The sequence below is a fragment of the Eulemur rufifrons genome, chromosome 10 (assembly GCF_041146395.1).
Source record: "Eulemur rufifrons isolate Redbay chromosome 10, OSU_ERuf_1, whole genome shotgun sequence".
Lineage (NCBI taxonomy): Eukaryota > Metazoa > Chordata > Mammalia > Primates > Lemuridae > Eulemur > Eulemur rufifrons.
In genome coordinates, this window is record NC_090992.1 from 33,722,671 (window position 1) to 33,741,994 (window position 19,324).

General features: G+C 37.3%; 1 protein-coding gene across 7 annotated transcripts in view; it reads right to left on the minus strand.

Annotated features, from left to right (window-relative positions):
* Positions 1-15,640, minus strand: part of PPARG (peroxisome proliferator activated receptor gamma) — a 129,734-nt gene extending 114,094 nt beyond the window's left edge. For 2 of the 7 annotated variants that reach the window (XM_069483964.1, XM_069483959.1), the window contains exon 1: positions 15,069-15,214. The gene's annotated coding sequence lies outside the window, so the exon portion shown is untranslated. Of the gene's footprint in view, positions 1-2,574; positions 2,658-14,997; positions 15,036-15,068; positions 15,215-15,329 lie in introns of those variants that run through there. The other 5 variants (XM_069483966.1, XM_069483967.1, XM_069483961.1 and 2 more) reach the window with 4 other exon arrangements.
* Positions 15,641-19,324: the final 3,684 nt, after the last annotated feature.

Below are 19,324 nucleotides of genomic sequence, written 5' to 3' on the forward strand. Positions count from 1 at the left end.
AATATTTATTGAGTACCCACTATATACCAGGCATTGTTCTAGGCATATATAAAATTCTGACACATATTTTAATGAAAAGTATAAGCCGTTTTAATAACATACAATGAAAAGTGGCTATTTTAACAAAATATTCTACCAGACTTAAAGTGAAACCAAGTTTTTCTTCTGCAGCTAACATTTTTCTTCACTTGATACCTTAAGCACTAAAATAATCCTTATGAAAATAATATCCCTTATTTGTGTTAAAAACATTCTAGAATTCCCCCCCAAATATAGTGAGGCTATCACTCCTACAGGAATCTAAGTCCTCCAGATCCTCTGAAATACAATTAAAATATGACCACACTAGCTGCTAAACAATGACAGTAACTGTTTGACGTTTGTAATAACTGAGTCAAGTAAGTTGAAAGTTATTTAAACTTTCACCCACAACAAAATGGCATCCCAAAGATACCCCCAAATGGGTAGTCACGCCAGATCTTGTTCAACGATAACATGACATCACAGGAGCAAGAACAAATGATTTACAGATCAGCAGCCTGACAGCGATTTACGTAATTCACTTCTGCAGAAGTTCACATTACTTGTGAAAAATATCACACGAAAGAGGAACTTACTATAAATATTAAAACTGGAAATAAATGAATGGCTGAGAAGGCATAAGAGAGTAGTACTTGCTTTAAAAAGAATTGTGGAACTAACTGCACAGACATGTTTAAAATCAAAATTGCATGCAAATTTAGGTAAAAGTAATTACAAGGACTGAAGAAAATGCCCAGAAACTTAGTAGATATTGGTGTTCCAATATGGCTAACATTGAGGGAAATATGTTCTCTTAAGTTAGTATTAGAGAATAGGGAATTATAGCACCTTAGGGTTGGACAGGACCTTTGAGTCACCTCGTTCGTTTCTCCTATCAAAGGAGACTTCTTGACAGATGATTCAGGTCCTGTATTACTATGTCTAATGCCCAAGTGCTCACTTTCACACAAGGCAGCCTTCTCACTGCTGGACAGCGTAGTTACTAGAACTCTTTCTTTATACTGAGCAAACTATGCCTCCCCTTAACTTCTAGAAATCCTTTGACAAAGAAGAAGGACTGTCTCTGCGACAGTGGGCTCCACCAGGGAAAGAGCCAGTCCGTCTTGCCTACTGCTACAGTCTCAGTGTCTAGCACAAGGGGTGTCACACGGTAAGGGAGCCATAAAAACGATGACTGCCCTACAGTATTCAGTCACCAAGTCTACTCAATTCATCTTTTAGGGCAGTGGGCCTCTAACTCTGGGGTAAAGGAAGTTTTCTTTTCTTTTCAATCCACTGTGGATACTTTTATAAAATGCAAAACCATGCACTTGAATGTCATGACAATATTAAAGCTTTTAAATGTCTATCCTCAAATCTGTACTTACCTTGTGCAAGGTCCGTAACTAACAGTGTGTGGAGCAGCATCAAGCCACGGGCCACACTTTGAGCAGCACTCGCTGCTTCAGAGCATGGTCCACGTCTGCCCTTCCTCCTCATCCCTGCCAGCCCTCCTCCTGCAACAGCTTCCTGACCGCTTTCCCTGCACACTATTGCCAACTCAACCTTCTGATTCAATCATCTCACTCCTCTTCATAAGACCTCGAATCTCCCCACTCCGTATAGGACAAAACCCACACTCAAATTCTCCTGCATTCCAAACCCTTTATCGTCTGACCTAAAATCTACACTTCAAATCCTATTTCTTACTACTGACTTCGGTTGTACTCTCCCCTTTAAACTGGTTAATATCTGCAAAGTTTTCCCCAACTCTGTGCTTACTCACTATTCCAGGCTTTGTTTCCTTATAATGGAAATCCTTTTCTCCTTCCTCTTTTAGCTATCTCAAGCCAAGAACATTTTTTTAAACATTTGAGGTAAAATTCACAGAACATAAAAGTAACCATTTTAAAGGGTACAATCCAGTGGTATTTAGTGCATTCTTAAGGCTGTGCAAACACCACCTCTATGTAGTTCCAAAACACTTCCATCAGCTCCAGAGGAAATCCTGTGCCCACCAAGCAGGCATATCCCCTCCTTTCCTTCTGCCTCAGCCTCTAGAGACCACTAATCTGCTTCTGATCGCTACGGACTTACTGTGGATATTTTATACAAACGGAATCACATACATTGATTCCATTCTTGTTTCTTTTTCTATGTATTTCTTAGTATTTTTCATAAGCCTACTCTGTCCATCTCTGAACTTTCTGAAGTCTAGTTCAATTCCCTCCTTCTCTACAAGGTTTTTCCTACCTATACTCCCCACTCCATACTGATCTTATACTTCTCTGAATTTCTGCATTTGTTTTTTTGCCTTACTTCTCTCAGCCCTAAATCATATATCCTGCTGTGAATTTTTGGTTAAATATTTCAATTTTACCCCTTTTTGACTCATGTAGATTATAGACACCTGGCTACAGAAGCTTTGGTATCCCCCTTTGTGCCTGGAACCTTCTCGAACAGGTGTGCAATTCATTGTGTCCAGCAATACATGAAGGAATAATAAATCAAGGAAACTGAAGTCTGGATGATCAATAAGAGAAAGCCTCACACCTGTTTCAGTTCTTTATCTGTCCTCCTATCATCTCCTCTTGGTAAGAGCAGTGTCTCCTTGTGTCTAGTAGGGCACTTCTTTGCCCTACTAGCTGAACAGGTGTGAGAGCAGGAGGACAATGGCAGGTCGCCCAGGGGTGGAGGGGACGAAGTTCCCACACTGATCTTTAGTGAACAGACTCCTACCTTTGTTCTATGTCCACAGATGAAGACCTACCAAGAAGAGTGGGTGTCCGAAGATGTCACAAGGCCATATAAAAAAAGACCCATCCATTTGCTTTGCTTTTATATGTAAATCAGTTTCTTTGGTATTTTGATTTGAAGTTGCTCATAAACACTTATCTATCTTGTAAAAGGAGATTAACTGTTAAATAACTATGATGATAATACCTGTGATTCATATATGAAATAGCCGAGCAATTAAATTATATATTATAAACAAATGAATATGCCAAAACTTGATAGTGTTGTATCTCACACTTAACGAAGTTTAAGATGGGAACCAGTTTTATTTTATGCGTGAGTAGTAAGTCTGAATAACATTTTGTATTATGCATTATTATAAACTTTTCTCCAGCTCTAGTACTAAGCAGAATTTGTTGCAGTTGCTATTGGAAGCCTCCAAACAAGAATGTGAAACAGTGCTCTGGCCCGTAGGCCATTAAAAAACCTGTTCTTCTGACCAGAACAACTAAAAGATCCAACATAATTGGAGTCTATAATTAACATTTTTTTTCCCTTTCATATCCCATTTTACCTGCTTTAAAATAGCAAAATGGAAATTTCTTCTGGCATTAATTTCATATCATTATATATCATAAAAATGTTACATAAAATAGAAATTAACTTTTTAAAGAGTAATTTAGGAAATTCCCTAAGAATGTGGAGAATCCCATATAAGTGATATTGAAAAAGCTCACACTTATTCTCAAAATAAAGTCAAGGTGAAAAGTATTAATAAAGTACTTATAATGCACCCAGGCCCCTATGCTATAGGCTGTAAATCAGGGAAGGTATGCAGTGTGCAGAGAGGTAAGAAGAATGAGAAGAACTACAATACACATTCCTATCCTCTAGAAACTAACAATTTTGTTTGGTACACAGAACCTGTCCATAAAAATTATAAGACACGACAGCAAATACAATGTGTAACACAGACTATGGAATAACATTAGATTACATTTCAGGGTCGATCTGCCCCCTAATTATGCTTTATTTGGGCTAGGATTAAAATTAGTTTGTGTTTTCTGAATTCAAAAGCTGGTGGCCAGGGTAAATATTTCACACACATGTTGTATGATAAAGGAAATCAACCTGACATTTAAAACTTAATGGTCACAATAAAAACAAATTAATTGTGTGTATATATCATGCTTTGTTAGGAAAAAGATCGTTCTAGCAGGCACAGTCAAATACACAGCACGAACTGTATTAACAGCCTAAAGACAACTATGCCAATATGCTGTGTTCGCTTAGCCACTTTCTCAACTTTTATTGAGCTGTGGTGATTTGCCTGCACAGTGCCAGATGCTGGTTCATCTACCCAGAGTGGTGTAGTCTCAAGACACAAAATCTCTAGTCTCACCATTTATAAGGCCACATTTTCAGGAGGGCAGATTTTATTTTCCATGTAAAGATATATAGTGCTAAAAAGCAAATGGTCATTTAGTAAATGTTTGTGGAGTTTGTGGAACGGAATAAATAAACTCCGATGAAATTTGCAAAATTTGAAAGTTTTGGTTCTATCTGCATTGAGTTGTACTCTAATGCTCCATAGCCCTGTAAATAGAATTCTATTTAACTTCACATCGATTCCTTCAAAATTTATTTTACTTTATCATTTTTTCGCAAAAAACTCGTGTTGTTCAGAATTTATTTCTAAGTGGTTAAAAAGGTACTTTCTGGCAATTTAAAAACAGAACTGAAATGGTAGACAATTTGTGAATACAGAAATTGGAAATAGCTATAATAAATAATGTGATCAAAGGATGGTCATTTAAAACAGGATGTGAGTCTCCTTTTACTCAAATATTATATTTTAAATACATAAAAGTTCTTAACTGGCTTTTAATGAGAAAGTATCCAACTTTATTTCCGAAGGAAAAAAGTTTTTTATCTTAATGGGATAGTCTCAAGGAACTTTCTTCACATTTTTGTTAGGTGTAAACAATGTTTTGTAAATTTATTTATTTATAAACTAAATCCACTTGGATAATTAACCACTTAAATAAATCCACTGTGAGAGCATTATAAAATAAATAATACTTCTGCAAAGTGAATAATCATTTTGTCATTTGGATTTTCAAGGATAGTAATACCTTATTAACAAAGGATGTGTTCCTACCTCCTTTGTTAATAACTGATAGAAATAAATTGATACAACAAATACATTATATATAATATATAATACCGAATACATACAGTATAAACTAAAATAATATGATAATAAGAGATCTAGGAAAAATATTCAAGGACACAGATTTTGTTTCCCTACCTCATACCCGACTCAGAGGGCTCCACCTGAGCCCACGGTGCCCAGCAATGTGGTCTAGTTACAAGCCACCGGCCAAGTTACCTCCTCTTAGTCATCGTCTCTCCCACTGAAAAATGTTCTTGTTAAATCTAGATAACAATAATTGTAAACTCTAGGAGGAATGGAATTTGTCTGTTCATTGCTTTATCCTCTTGATCTAAAATAGCTCTTGGCTATTTTAGTAAGAACTCAATAGATATTTATTGAATAAATCAATTTTCATTTAAAAAAGAGCTTCGGTCTCAGTAGATTTGTTCTCTGAGGTACCATCACATCAAGTTTGTCTTACCAACAAACAAATTCTAAGATCTATAAACTGAATTTTGTTAGCTGTAGTTTACCTTGGCCTATATTAAGGATTAAATCGTCAAAAGTGGGGACACAGACATAAGAGAAAAACATTTAATATCACTGGTATAAAATTCCTAAGAAGATTTTTAAACTTTAAGATAAAGGTTATTCTAGGAAATGATACAAGTTTCACAAAAGAAATCCCAAAAACAGTGACAAGAAAAATGTAATATGTAACCTATGTCAAAGGCAAAACCACTTAATTTTCCCCTTTGGGATTTCTAGAACAATGCAACAGGAAAAAACGAAGAAAAGAATTAATTCAAAGTCTATTACTCGTGTATGTGTGCACGTCACGTGCCTGTGTGTATATGTACATAAATATATATAACTTTACAATGTTCACACGGATCTTGGGAAACCTCTACTCACTTACTAGTTTACAGCTCTTGTTATTTTTTAAATTATTATCACAAATTATATCAAGGTTTCCTAACGACCATTTGTAGCAGAAGTTTACCTTTGCATGCTCCTGCATCGCTGTTATTTATGATTATAAGTTCAACATTTCTGTCAGGAGCTGGAAAACCAAATAACTCTATCATGAGGTCATTCAATTTTAGAAAAAAAGAATATAATAGAAAAAATTTAGAAAAAAATTTAAAAGAGGAGGGCTTTTAAAGAAAGCAACTCTGGAAACTACTTTTTACAAGCTCTATTTGCCAGTGCATGTTAAAGATCAAATAAACTGCAGGCCCAAAGCAATTAACAAAATAAAATTTTGTGAATGGCTGAGAATATTAGGAGGTTGTAACACAGATGGGATTTTCTCCCCTCCCAAATAGAGACTAGTCAAGTAAAGAGTATAGGGAAATCCAATATATGAAATAAAATGAAATGTATAAAATTTGAGTATAATGGAAAAAAATTCATGTAGTACCTAACATTTATTTCAATGGCTTTAAAGGAATAAAATAGCTGGAAGATTCTCAATACTTCATTTACTCTTTGCCTGGATCTTTACTGATCAGAGTGATAGACATACTAAAAAGAAGAAAAACTATAAATTTATATTTTTAATTTTAGAAGTAATTTTACATTACTGGCTAAACTTTGGAAAATATAGAAAAATATAAAAACAAACAAATTCCTCCATATCTTTTTAATTTAATATAACTATTATCCTTTTTTAATATTCCCTTCTAAACTTTTTCATGTACATGTGTTTTTATAAGGTTGCAATCAATACTGCATATGCATTTTTTATTCTACTTTAACTTAATATTTTTCAGAGTTGCTAGTTTTCTAAATTGTCATTGATAATTATATAATATTCTACCTAGCAATTATACCATAATTTCCTTAACCATTCCCCTATTGTTGAATATTTAAGTTACTTCCAAATATAGGTTCTTTTAACAATGCTTTTACAGAAGTCTTTGTGTGTATGGCTTTTCCTATATCCTCCAGCCCTTTGGAAAAAGGTCCTACAAGTGGGGGTAATAGCATCGGTGTGCAAAATATTGCCCAATTGCTTTCTAAGCAGCCTGAACTAAATTATAGTGATATCAGATATATATTATGTGAGTATAAATCTCTTCAATCCCTGACTTATAGGATTAAAATTTTTTTTTTAAAAACTATCATCAACCTAGTCACCCAATTTACTAGGAAGGGAATATTTTCTATTATTATTAAACTGGAATTAAAGTTCACAAATCCGTATCTTGTAAATCTGTTCAACGTGAACCAGTCCTATAGAGCTGGATCATCCTCATTGATTTTATAAAATCTAACCTTTGAAGCTGTAGTCTTTGAATTGAAGACTCAGAATTGCTAGCAACAATTCTAAGCTAAAAAGAACCAGTGAGGCTCTGTCAAAGAAGTGAGCCAGCTAAACTCTCCTGACACGAGTTCATTGACAACACTGAGCTTTTCTAAGTAATAAAATGACAAGCCAATGGGGGTGATTTTACAGGATAGTCCCAGGAGGTTCTATGACTAGGGAGAAATATGGCAAAGAACTTAACTATAGGCAAGGGTAAGTCCTACTAAAAATAATCCAAACTAAGTGCATTGAGAAATAGGCTCCAAGCTATCAGGTGGGATGCAGGAACCATCCTGGACCAGGGGTTCCCAAACCCATCAGAATCCCTAAAACACAGATAGCTAGGCTGCACCCCCAGAATTTCTGACTTACTAGGTCTGGGGTGGGGTCGAAGAATTACCATCTCTAACAAGTTCTCAGATGGTACACACTTCGACAACTATTGCCTTAGACTACTTCTTTATTCTTTTTAAAACATTTACTGAGTGCCTACTAAGCACTGTGCTATATGCTGGAGATAGATGAGTAAAACCCAGATGGTACCAGCCTTCAAGAAACTGATAATCTATAATTTTGCAGTCATTGAACTGCTCTAGTCCTAAAAGCCAACAAATTTGAATCTTGCTGAAAGCAAAGTTTAAAAATATATTATACAGCCTTTAAATAAAATCAGGATGTTTCTAAGCAGTTCCAAATGCTTTAGGAAAACACAGTAATTCTACATTGCCAAATGCCTGGGTATTCTCTTCACTCTTCTGGATCATATTGACATATGCAAATAATTTTTTTAAGTTTCTACTTCATTTATATTTATATTACTCATATATTTGTTTTCTTTTACAAACTTTATCCACTATATAAAACAAGAGAAAGAATTTATATAGGTATTTTTCTGTGTGCAATCAAAAACTTATTTACACAGGTAATTATCAACAGACAGACAAGAACATTTAGTAAGGGAAGACTCTGGGATTCTCTGTTTTAGATTCATAGACTTTAGCAAGACTACGTAAAAAGTGAATGACAAGGAAGCAATGTGCTTAGTCATCAGGCATGAGGGTGGCTCATACCTAACTGCTAAATACTACCTATTAACTGATTCACAGAATTAATGAATTTGCTTTTGAGGTGGTTACTAAGTTTCTGTTTGTCACGGAGATGTATTTGCTTGCCATAACTATTTCAAAAATAATAGAAAAATTAAACATGTATGAAATTTTATGATCTATAGATCTGCCAGAAATTAAGCATTATTTATATTTCTTTGGCACATTATTTTCAGAAGTGATTGAAAAGTCCTTCTCATTTCAATCTATTAGGAAGCTACTGCAAAAGTCTGGAAGAGCTAATTCATGAAGAAATCCGATAATTTATCTAATATCACAGACAAAATAAAAGACATAGTAAAGAGGTAATGTTCAGATATTTTATTACATTAAGCAACTACTAGCTCATAAGTCTTAACTTTGATAACATTTCTTGGGTAAATTGATATTTCAGAATAACCGTTTGTTTTCTTTGAGGTCAAAAATGGTTGGAGGAAGATTTGCAACTTGTCTTGATTTTTAAGAGAAAAAACAAAGGCATGGTTGGTGAATATATCTTTTCCTATCACTGCTATTCCAAATGATTATTTTCACATTTTGCTTCACGGGGGCTGGCTTATGGGGCAATTGGGACATGCATTACCTTAATTTTATTTTTCCCTCTCCTGGTCCCCTCTTTCAAACTCCAAATATGTTTTCTATTCCTTAAAGGCCTTGTTTTCAGGTAGCAAGAAAACAAGGAACTAACCTTTCACATTTTTGCTGACAATGGTTTAGCGAATTAACCCTGCCAGGAACACTGGCATTTTAAAAGTAGACTCCAAACCCTCAAATGACAAAGGCATTTTTAGAGGTGAATGACAGCCAGAGGGGTGGGGTCAAGGTTAAGAAATTCCTTCCAGAACTTCAACACTGCACTCAGGCAGTCTGACAGTTATGTTTTCCCACTGCCCTGGCTATAAAGGAAAATTTATTCCTTAAACATACAGGATGAAGGTGTTACCTTTTCCACTCCCTTTCCTAGATTATCTCCTAAAGCAAAGTATAGAGCCAGGGAGTAACAGAGCTAAGTGGCAATTTTAGAATTTAAAGCTATTCTAAAATCCTATGATGTCATCGAGGCACAGGGTAAATTTTTAGAAACCAATCTTGTATTTGAAGACTATATACAGTAATCATGCAACCTTTGATTGTGGGAGCTGAACACACACAGATCTGTTACACTCCTACTCAGGGTATTTCCCTATTTCTCTACCTACCTCATATCTGCCTTCTTATCTGTGGCTAACTGTGAAGGACTTCTCACCCCATGTTTATGCTAATCTGAACTCTTCCCAGAAGGTCAGATAATTTGTCTCCATACATCTTACCCACACATAATTCTCCCAGATGAGTCCACAAAATAAAGTGGTTTTTTTTTTTGTGTGTGTGAAGCAGTGAAAATTAGCCATGAATTTATTTTCTAAAATCGATAAAATGGAATAAAAATGTTTCCTAAACAGACACTGAATCAAACTGAACTAAACTGTTAATACCATCTAGTTTAAATCCTGATCCTAAGGTTTAAAATCTCTATTTCAATGGATTCAAGTTGCATGGACTGATGATGTCATTTCTTTCCTTTATATCTAAGAGATATCAATAGGGAAAAGAAATCCATTGTACTCTGTCCCCCAAAAGATTTTCAAGTGGGGAATGGCCTGGCCACTGGAAAAGCTGAAGGTACAGCAATGACTCTGAGAAAGCCCAGATGTTAAACTAAGAGAGTGGGCGTTAACGTGGCTCCCAGATCCCCCCACTCCAGGGGAAACTGACGGGAACACAGGGACACTCACCCCACCTACAAGCACTAGCTTGAATCTTTCTTTGCCTTCCACTTCCCCATCTTTTAAGTCCCTACTTGGGTTTTGCTGTTCCACATTGCAGCAAGCAGAGCGGTCTGCCAGTCCTCCGTGCAGACCAGGTCTGGAGAGGGTCAGAGGGGTCCTCCCTGACAATCCTAGCCCTCCCACAGCAGGCACAAATGCCTCTTCTCACCTCATGCTACTATCTCTTTCAGACCTCCCACTTGGGATAGGCCTCCTGTTTGACATACTCATTTCAAGTCCCTTACTTTTCAGTATAGGAGATACTTCACAATAAGATGTATTGTTTAACAATTCATATGAAGAATTTTAAATTTATTATTTGGATGGTGTGTGGTTAATTATATGCTTTTCCAATTGCTCCCTACTACTAAACAGGTGGGTTATTAAGTGGCAATATGAACCTTTCAAGCCACTGAAACACTATTTTTTGGTTCTTCCTTGTTGAAAGAGACCCAATTTTAAGGACAAGCAGAAGTCACTATTTAGTCTTTTAGGTTCTGACACTGAAGTGTCTTCTGATCTGATGGATCATAGGCCTCATAAAACAAACTTGCTCCTGGGTAACATACATTAAGTACTCACAAGTACGCCATAAAAATATGTAAAGAACAGAGCTTTATCAAATAAAAGCACAATCTGTGCCTTCTGGACGTCTCAGATGTTCCGTATTAACAGAAGAGGCTCTACATTGGACTCACAAAGTTGGAATAAAACATTAGAGTGATGTTTGTCCAAAGTCATCCAGGAATAAGAAATATAATTTTACATTGAATAATAATTAAATATTCCCAGAAATATTTTATAAACTGATCATTTGTGAGAAGCATTATCTTCATTCTTAACAATAATCTCAAAATTAGTAGTAGGGTAAACTGTGAACGTTTGTAAAAGGAGTTAGCAATGACATAGATATCCACAAAAGTTCTCTTTAGATGACCAGCTCAATTAAATTTAGGACCAAGGTCATACCATTTAGGATACACAGATTTGCTAAAAAAGTGTTAAAATTGTACCAAAAAAAAAAAAAAAAAAAAAGCAAGGAATAATCACTGCAATACTTTCCCCATTTCACAAATGAGAAAATTGAGTTAGAAAGGATAAGTGACTTGCCCCAGCTATAAAAATTGAAACAGTTAAAAATATAAATATTCATATTATGAATTATATACTCAGTATTAAAATACTGATGTGCATTTATTGTTGAAGAGAAGTATTAAGACTATATAACCAGTTTTTTAAAATAATTAACGTATATACTCTTATCAGTGATACAGGTCACCTTAACATCTATAGAAGTTTTCCCTAAAATACGGCCTATTGTATTTGAGTAGATTTCCTTCCAAGAACGTACTTAAGTGTTTTAGGTAAATAAAAATTAAAACATGACCCTTCTATTAAATAACAGCTGTAAAACATATACTGTATAACTCCCCACAATCTACCACTGTATTGTGAGAAAACACAAATAAGAAACCCCAGGAAGATTTCAAATAATCAAAAATTAAAATTTTTGATGTACCATTCTATGAAATTAACCAAAGTATGATGCGCTAGGGCTGTCTACGCTTGCAAGATAGTTATTCACAGATCTTACTGTTCTTTTGTAAAGTCAAATTAGATCAGTTTCAAAGGACCTTTATAAGCAATTAATATCGCTGCCCTTCATGTTGCTTTTTAGGCATTAAGAGAGAAAGAAATAGCTGATGTAAAGATTTACTAAGAAAAATAAGAAAAGCAAGTTAGAAATTCAGCTTGACAATCTGGGGTGGGGGACACATATATTTATGCTTACAGACCAGTGACTTAAATCAAGTTTTCTTGATTAGTGATTTTTTGAAAATCCTCTTAGATATTTATTTAGTGGAATCCTATGAGACCAAAAACTTCTTCCAGTATATTTGCCACACCTAATGACACTTATTATATTTCCAGGTTCAAGTGACAATGAATTCAGCAGAAAGATATCTACAAATCAGATTAATATTTTCTGTCCTATGCATTGGGCATATATAGATCCTATGGAAGAAGTGAAAGTATGGGCCAGAATGCATAAAGTATTAGGAAAATATCATTTTTAACATATTTTTCCTACTTCATGAAAGTCCCCTGTTATTAACAACCATTTCATAATATGAAAACTAAATGAAATGTATTATTAATTCTTGTATACGTTTTCACAGTAGCACCTTTTACACAGCTTCCACACACATAATTATCTTGATAATTAAGGCTAGTGGCAAACTTCCTTATTTTCAGAGAATTATAGAAGGGAGAAAATAAGTATTTATATTTAATACTTATTGATTAAAAAGAATTAGCTGTGACTAGTAATCCATTTCCAACTCATATTTCTGAAGTCTCGCTTTTTCTCCTGTATAAATTTTAATGCATAGGAATTTTGAAATATTGTGATTTTTAAAAAATTTAATCTAGAATATTTTAAAAAGTAGTTCTGAAATATACATACAAACGAACATTAAGGAAACTAGTTCCTTCAAAGAAAATATTGTATTTCATTATTAAAAATAGCAATCACAAAATATTTTCAAAGTTCTCTTAAGTTCAATAAAGAATATGATGTTGGTGCACATTTTAGTTTTAATTTGAAAAAAGAAATTATATTCTTTTAAATGCAAAAGAATGAGAAAACAGCGTCTAAAAAGTCTTCAGCCTGGAATTCTCCAAAACTTTATACTTCATCGATGCCAGGGTTTTATAGCAGTTATTGTAAGAATTAGACACAAGCTTTTAAACATGAAAAAGAGTTTTTGATTTAAAAATAAAAGCATCATCAGTATTTTTTTTCCTTCCAGTGGGTTGCAAAAGATTGAAATGGCCACCCGTTGATCCTAAGATCTGTTTAAGATATAATTTAAGATATAATTAATCAACAAATTAAATATCATATAATTTAAATAAAGGAGAAAATGGTGTAAAGTCCAAAGACAAAGATGGATGGTTTTGTAACATACTTCACTTTTTTGGCTAACAAGACATTAGCTTTTAAGTTTTGCATATTAAAATGAATATTACGGCATCGCACTTAGTGAATCTGATTGAACATATACCACACAAAAATTATTTAAAAACTCGAATAGCATCTTTTCAAATATCACTTCAAATGCTAACTCACTGGTAGCATGTATGAGTGTTTTCTGCCAAACTTTCTCAAGAGTGGAAGGTATTTCTTTAAGAGAGAAGCCACAGTGAATGTCTATGTCAGTCCCTACACCAAAAAGATTTTCTAAATCATCTAGCACCATCAGTCGGTTCTGTATTCAGTCAGCAATAGATCACTTAGCCATAGACAGGAAGACTGCCAGAGAACACCTGAGATCTGTGGAAGATTTGCCCAGGTCCCTTTAAAGAGTAAATTATTCACTGTTCTCTTAATAAGTCCAGTTAACAGTCTGTTTCATGAATGATTAAAAACAGTTGATGATGTTCAAATAATGTACATCAAAATCGAGAGTTTTACCAGCAATAGGTATCAAGACAACTCAACTCATCATTTTGTCTGGTTTTGTATTCAAACGATAATTTACACAAATTATTTTCTGTCCCTAATCTTGAAAGAAAAAGAAGTAAAACTTTAGTTTCTTCATGACACATGACTATTTTTTAACTTTATTTCCCCTAAAATAGTTGACACTATTCTTTCAACCGTTAGCCTCAGACCCAAGTGAATTAGATTCTTGTTATAAAACAAGAGCAGCATGAAATAATAATGATACAAGGATAACAGGATCATAATCTTGCAAACTTCGGACATACCACCAACACATTTCAACAAAATGCAATTAGAGTGAGCCAACTCACCTAAGAAATGGGAGTTAACAAGAAGAATTTAGAAATGCAGCCTCCCGATCACCAGCAGAGGTAAAGGCCCCTTCTTTACCTACCAACTGGCCTTATATAAAAGCAGCAGTTTGGTTACTCCCAGTTTCTGCCTCCTTACCTTAGGCTCCTCCCCGAATACCACGGCATAAAGTACCACAACTGCACACCCACCTTCCACCCCCAACACTGAGGGACCGCAGATGTCTGTTCACCTGCTACCTCTACCTCCATGAGTTAGACTACATGGAGGAGAGCTGCGCGCCTGGCCCTAGACGGGGCCCGCAAAGCAGGGCCTTTGCCTTTCCTGACACCTGGGCGTGAGGAGGAACCCAGCCCCCGAACCGGTCCCCCGCCCCCCGGGCTCGGGGACAGCACAGCGCTTTAGGGCACCAAGGCTAGCTGGCCGCAAGTGCTCCCCTCGCTGAACTGTCACCACGGAGCACACACAGCGGTCGCCGCCTGAGTTCTGGAGACCGAATGAGACCTCCTTAGCAGGGGGACTGCGAGGCCGCGGGGCGGACACGCGCGGGATCTGCGCTTCTCCTTAGCCCGGACACCCTGCCCCCAAATTCCCCTCGAGCAACTCCTGACGCGTGCGCACCTCCGCCGGGGACGCGAAGGTCCCAGTCTGCTCGGGTCCCCACCCACCTCGAGCTTTCACGAGGGGGCCCATCCTGGAAGCCCGGACTCACGGGCTGGTGTCTCCTCGTGCTGGGACCGTCCGCGGTTCTCCCTCCCCGTGCCTCGCGTGCTGCCCGTGCCCTCCACCGCGGGTCTGCTCTACGCAGGACGCCAACCTCGGCCCGAGGGCCCTCAACCCCGGACCCCCTCAACCCTGTCACCTGCGCCACCTGCTAGTCCCGGTCCTCTCGGACCATCCCCCCTCCTCAGCCCGGGACCCCTCAGCTGAAACCCCTTCACCACGGTTCTCAGCCCGCGACCCGTCGGTCATCGTCCCCTCTGACCGTGCCCCCAGCCCTCGCCCGGACCCTCCTCAGCCCCGACCCCTCGGCGCACCCCTTCCTTGCGCGTCCCCCAGACCCGCCGGCCGCGTGTTCCCGGGCGCCGCCGGGCACCCGGACTCTGACCTGCGGCGGCGGCGGCGTGGCGCCCCTCTCCGGTGTCGCGGCAGCCGACCCGAGCGCCCCAGGCGGCAGCTCCGGCTCGGGCTCGGGCTCGGGCTCCGAGTGCGGTGGGCCCCGCCTGCCCGAGGCCCAGCCGGGCCGGGGCCGGGGGCGGGCGCGCGGCGGGGGCGGGGGCGGAGCGGCCCGGGCGGCCAGCGCACGCTGTGGGGCCCGCGGCGGGGGCCACGTTTGTCCAGCGCCCACTCGGCGCCCCGCACCAGCCACCTGGTCTCCTTTGCTCCTCACAACCACCGCTGGGAGGCGGCCCAGAAATGGTCCCATGTCACAGAGGAGGGACCCGAAGCTCGGAAAGATGCCCACGGTCGGGTCCGTCGGGGAGATCCGAGGCGTGGACTTCCATCTCGGCCAGCGTGCCTTGCCCTTCACGCAGTGTGGTCTGCCACATTGTTTTCCCAATATGTTGTTTTCAGTGACATTCTTTAAAAAATGTAATTAAAGCATATTTAGGATCACTTGGTTTTTATCTCATAACCCAATGGTGCTGCACACTTTCAAAGCCCCCCTTTGCGTTTGTAGTTGATTTACATCGTTATTCACAAAGTGACTTGAGTTTTAGTTTTAATCATTAAAAACATTTCTTTAACTCATTAACAGGATTTCGTAAATTCTTAGCAATGCTTCTTACTCCGAGGGACCCAGACCCAAGGCGTGTGTGGGGCGTGTGTATCTCACGTTTTCAAGTTTGAGAAACAGTTTCGGGGCCTGCTGCACGAAGAACGTGCCGGGTAGACCCTGAGCAGTTTTCTTCTGCCGCTTGCTCCATCACGTCCTGTCCAAAGGGCTTTGGTGCGTTCAGAAATTCTCTGGTCCCTGGGACTTGAGGCCTTTCTTTCCCTTTTTCCAATGCCGTTCTAGGCCTGGCCCTGCTTGGGGAGGCAAAGATGAAAAAAGCCCCTGACTTCAAGAAGCTTATCAACTACTTGCTCAGGATGCTCTCCAGGCCTTAGCATCTCAATTTGTTATTCTTTTCCCTCCAGAACAGAAGGTCCTCATTTGTGGTTTGAGGCAAATTTTTGTGAGGGTATGTATCACAAGGGAGAAGGCTCAGAGCTTAAATCAACAGATTCATGTCCTTCCTCCCCATTCCCTAAAGTAAGAAGAGCCACAACTTTTATAGGGATTTCAAAGAAGACCATTATACTGACCACTGAAAGCCCCTACGTTTTTTGCCTGCCGTTTAGGTAGTCAGGTTGACTTGGCTCAACATTCTGCACCCAGGCATCAGTGTTGCGTGCATACTACTTCTCGTTAATTCCAGAGTTCAATATGCTTTTTTAATAACAGCTTTATTGAGATATAATTTACATAAGCTAAAATTTAAATGCCATATATTTAAAATATATAATTCAATGAGTTTTAGTTTATTGACAAAGTTGTGCCACCAGAACAATAATCTAATTTGAGAACATTTTCAGTACTCCAAAGAGGAACCTCCTCCCCATTTACAGTCATTGTCCCTAACCCTAGGTAATTAATCTACTTTCTGTCTGTATATATTTACCTATTCTGGACATTTCATATAAATGGAATCATACAATATGAGGTCTTTTGTGACTGATTTCTTTCACTTAGCATAGTTTTTAAGGCTCATCCATGTTGTAGCTTGTAATATTTCATTCCTTTTTATGGTCAAATAATATACCATTGTATGGCTGTATCACATTTTTTTCTTCATTTATCAATTGGTGAACATTTAGGTTGTTTCTACTTTAGGGCTATTACAAATAATGCTGCTATGAACATTTATGTCCCAGGTTATTTGTGAACATATATTTTCATTTTTCTTGAGCATATACCTAGGGGTAGAATTGCCGGATCATATAGTAACTATGTTTTTAAGAAACTACCAATCTGTTTTCCAAAGTGGCTATACCATTTTCCATTCCCACCAGCATTGTATGAGGGTTCTGATTTCTCCACATCCTTGTCAACACTTGCTATTGTTTTTTTTTAATTTTAGCTAACCTAATGGGTATGAAGTGATACCATGTGGTTTTGATTTGCATTTCCCTAGTGACTAATCATTTTTGAGCATCTTTTCATGTGTTCATTGGCCATTTGTGTATCTTTTTTTTTAAAAAAAAGGTTTATTTAAATCCTTTGCCCATTTTTAAATTGGGTTATTTTTCTTTTTGTTGTTGAGTTGTAAGAATTATTTTATATATTATGTATACAAGTCCCTTATCAGATATATGATTTGCAAATATTTTCTCCCATCTGGTAAGTTGTCTTTTTACTTTCTTGATGGTGTCATTGGAAGCACAAGAGTTTTTAATTTTGATAAAGTTCAATTTATCTATTTTTTCATTGTTGTCATAACAATGACTAACCCAAAATCATGAAATTTACTCCTAAGTTTTCTTTTAAGAGTTTTATAGGCCTAGCTCTTACCTTTAGGTCTTTGATCCACTTAAATTTTTCTTCTTTTCTTTCTTTTTTTTTTTTTTAGAGATGGAATCTTGCTATGTTGCTCAAGCTGGTCTTGAACTTCTAGCCTCAAGAGATCCTCTGCCTCAGCCTCCTAAAGTGTTGGGATTACAGGCGTTAGCCACCATACCCAGCCCACGTTGACTTAAATGCTGTGATTTTTTTTAAGGAGATCTATGGATGGTGAAGCTTGTAAGTTATTAATATAAGAGGTTAAGCAATGTAAAATGAAATAGTATAAATCTGTTTTTCAACTGCTAGTCTAGACCCACTAGTTTGTTATATTAATAAAATCAGTTTGGAGAGTCATAACCAATACTTTCTTTGGTCAAGTAAAAAGAACAGAAGAGAACAAAAATGATCAGAATGCATCTCCTGTATTAAAGAAAGTGTTGTTTGATAGTTTTGTGTTATGTATGTGTATGTTTTTGTGTGTACCAGGCATTGGTGTAAAATTTGTTTCTTACTGTGAGCCACATTTTTATTAAAGTGGGAAAAACATTGTATAAATTACAGTTGTAGAATTCTTTCATTCCACAAACATTTATTGAGTGCTTATTTTGTGCCAGGCCCTCTGCTAAGTGCTGGAAATAAAATGATAAACAGCACATGGTATCCATCCTGAAACAGCACACATAGGCAGTATGGTCCATATGGAGTTTCTAGAGACAAAGGATTAAGCCTATTTTAATCTTTCCCAACCATGAGAACTCCTTCCAAATATTGGTGTTTGGACCCATGGGACATTTTTTTTTTTTTTTTTTTTTTTTGCAATTAATGCTAGTCGTTTATCTCAGTTGAGATTTGCAGACATATTTACTTTTCTTCCGACGAGTGGAACTTTGTTCCCAAGTTCATAATTGCATACTATGTTTATTATATTGGGAAGGGAGTACAGGTCTAGTAATGGGAGTTGACCATAACTGAATTGGTTTCCTTTTTATTCCAACTATATTTTAACTAGCCTCACTGGCCAGACCTCAGTATTTTTAAATAGTGGTATGTTACTTTTTAAGGGAAAAATTAAAAATCATAACAAAAATTTTATTATCTAAGGGTTCTGCAAAACAGGGAATTGGCATTAATAGTGACAAGTAACCACTTTGAAGATTGGGTTTAGGAAAACTAATGTGCTGCATTTCCAGTCATCCAATCAAGTCACTCATTTACAGAAGCTGTGCACAATCAGGGCTCTGACATTTGCTCTTCCTCTTTATCTGAGACACCATTTATCGATCTTTGAGCACTATAAATTCCCAGGAGATTTAGAAGATCTTAATTTGAAATTTAAAAAATCATAACCAGTTCAACACGCTGGACAGGTTAAACACACACACACACACACACACACACACACTTTCACAAAAGCATCTACCTTTTGAATGACTCTAACATGTTCCTACTTGTGATTTTTAAATCTAGTTGTGAAATTTTACCTGCAACCTCCCAATTTTACTTTGAATTATTAAGGTCCTTTTCTCCTTTCTCCATTCTGCCCCCTCTAATCATGCCCTTCATGAAATGACTTGCCCATTTGTTACAAGGTCTTAAGTAGCAAAGTCAGGCTTGTAACCCTGTCTTCTAACTTCAGATTGCTTGATCTTTTCCCTATACTATACCTCTCTGCTTAACTCAGCATTCTATTTCTGTTTTGAGTTATTGCCTATAACAAAAAAAAATTCTGGAACATTTTAATAAAGTCATGAATCTTTATTATATTCAAACCATTAAGTTAGAATATAACTAAGTATTGGTTTTTAGAAAACTATGGA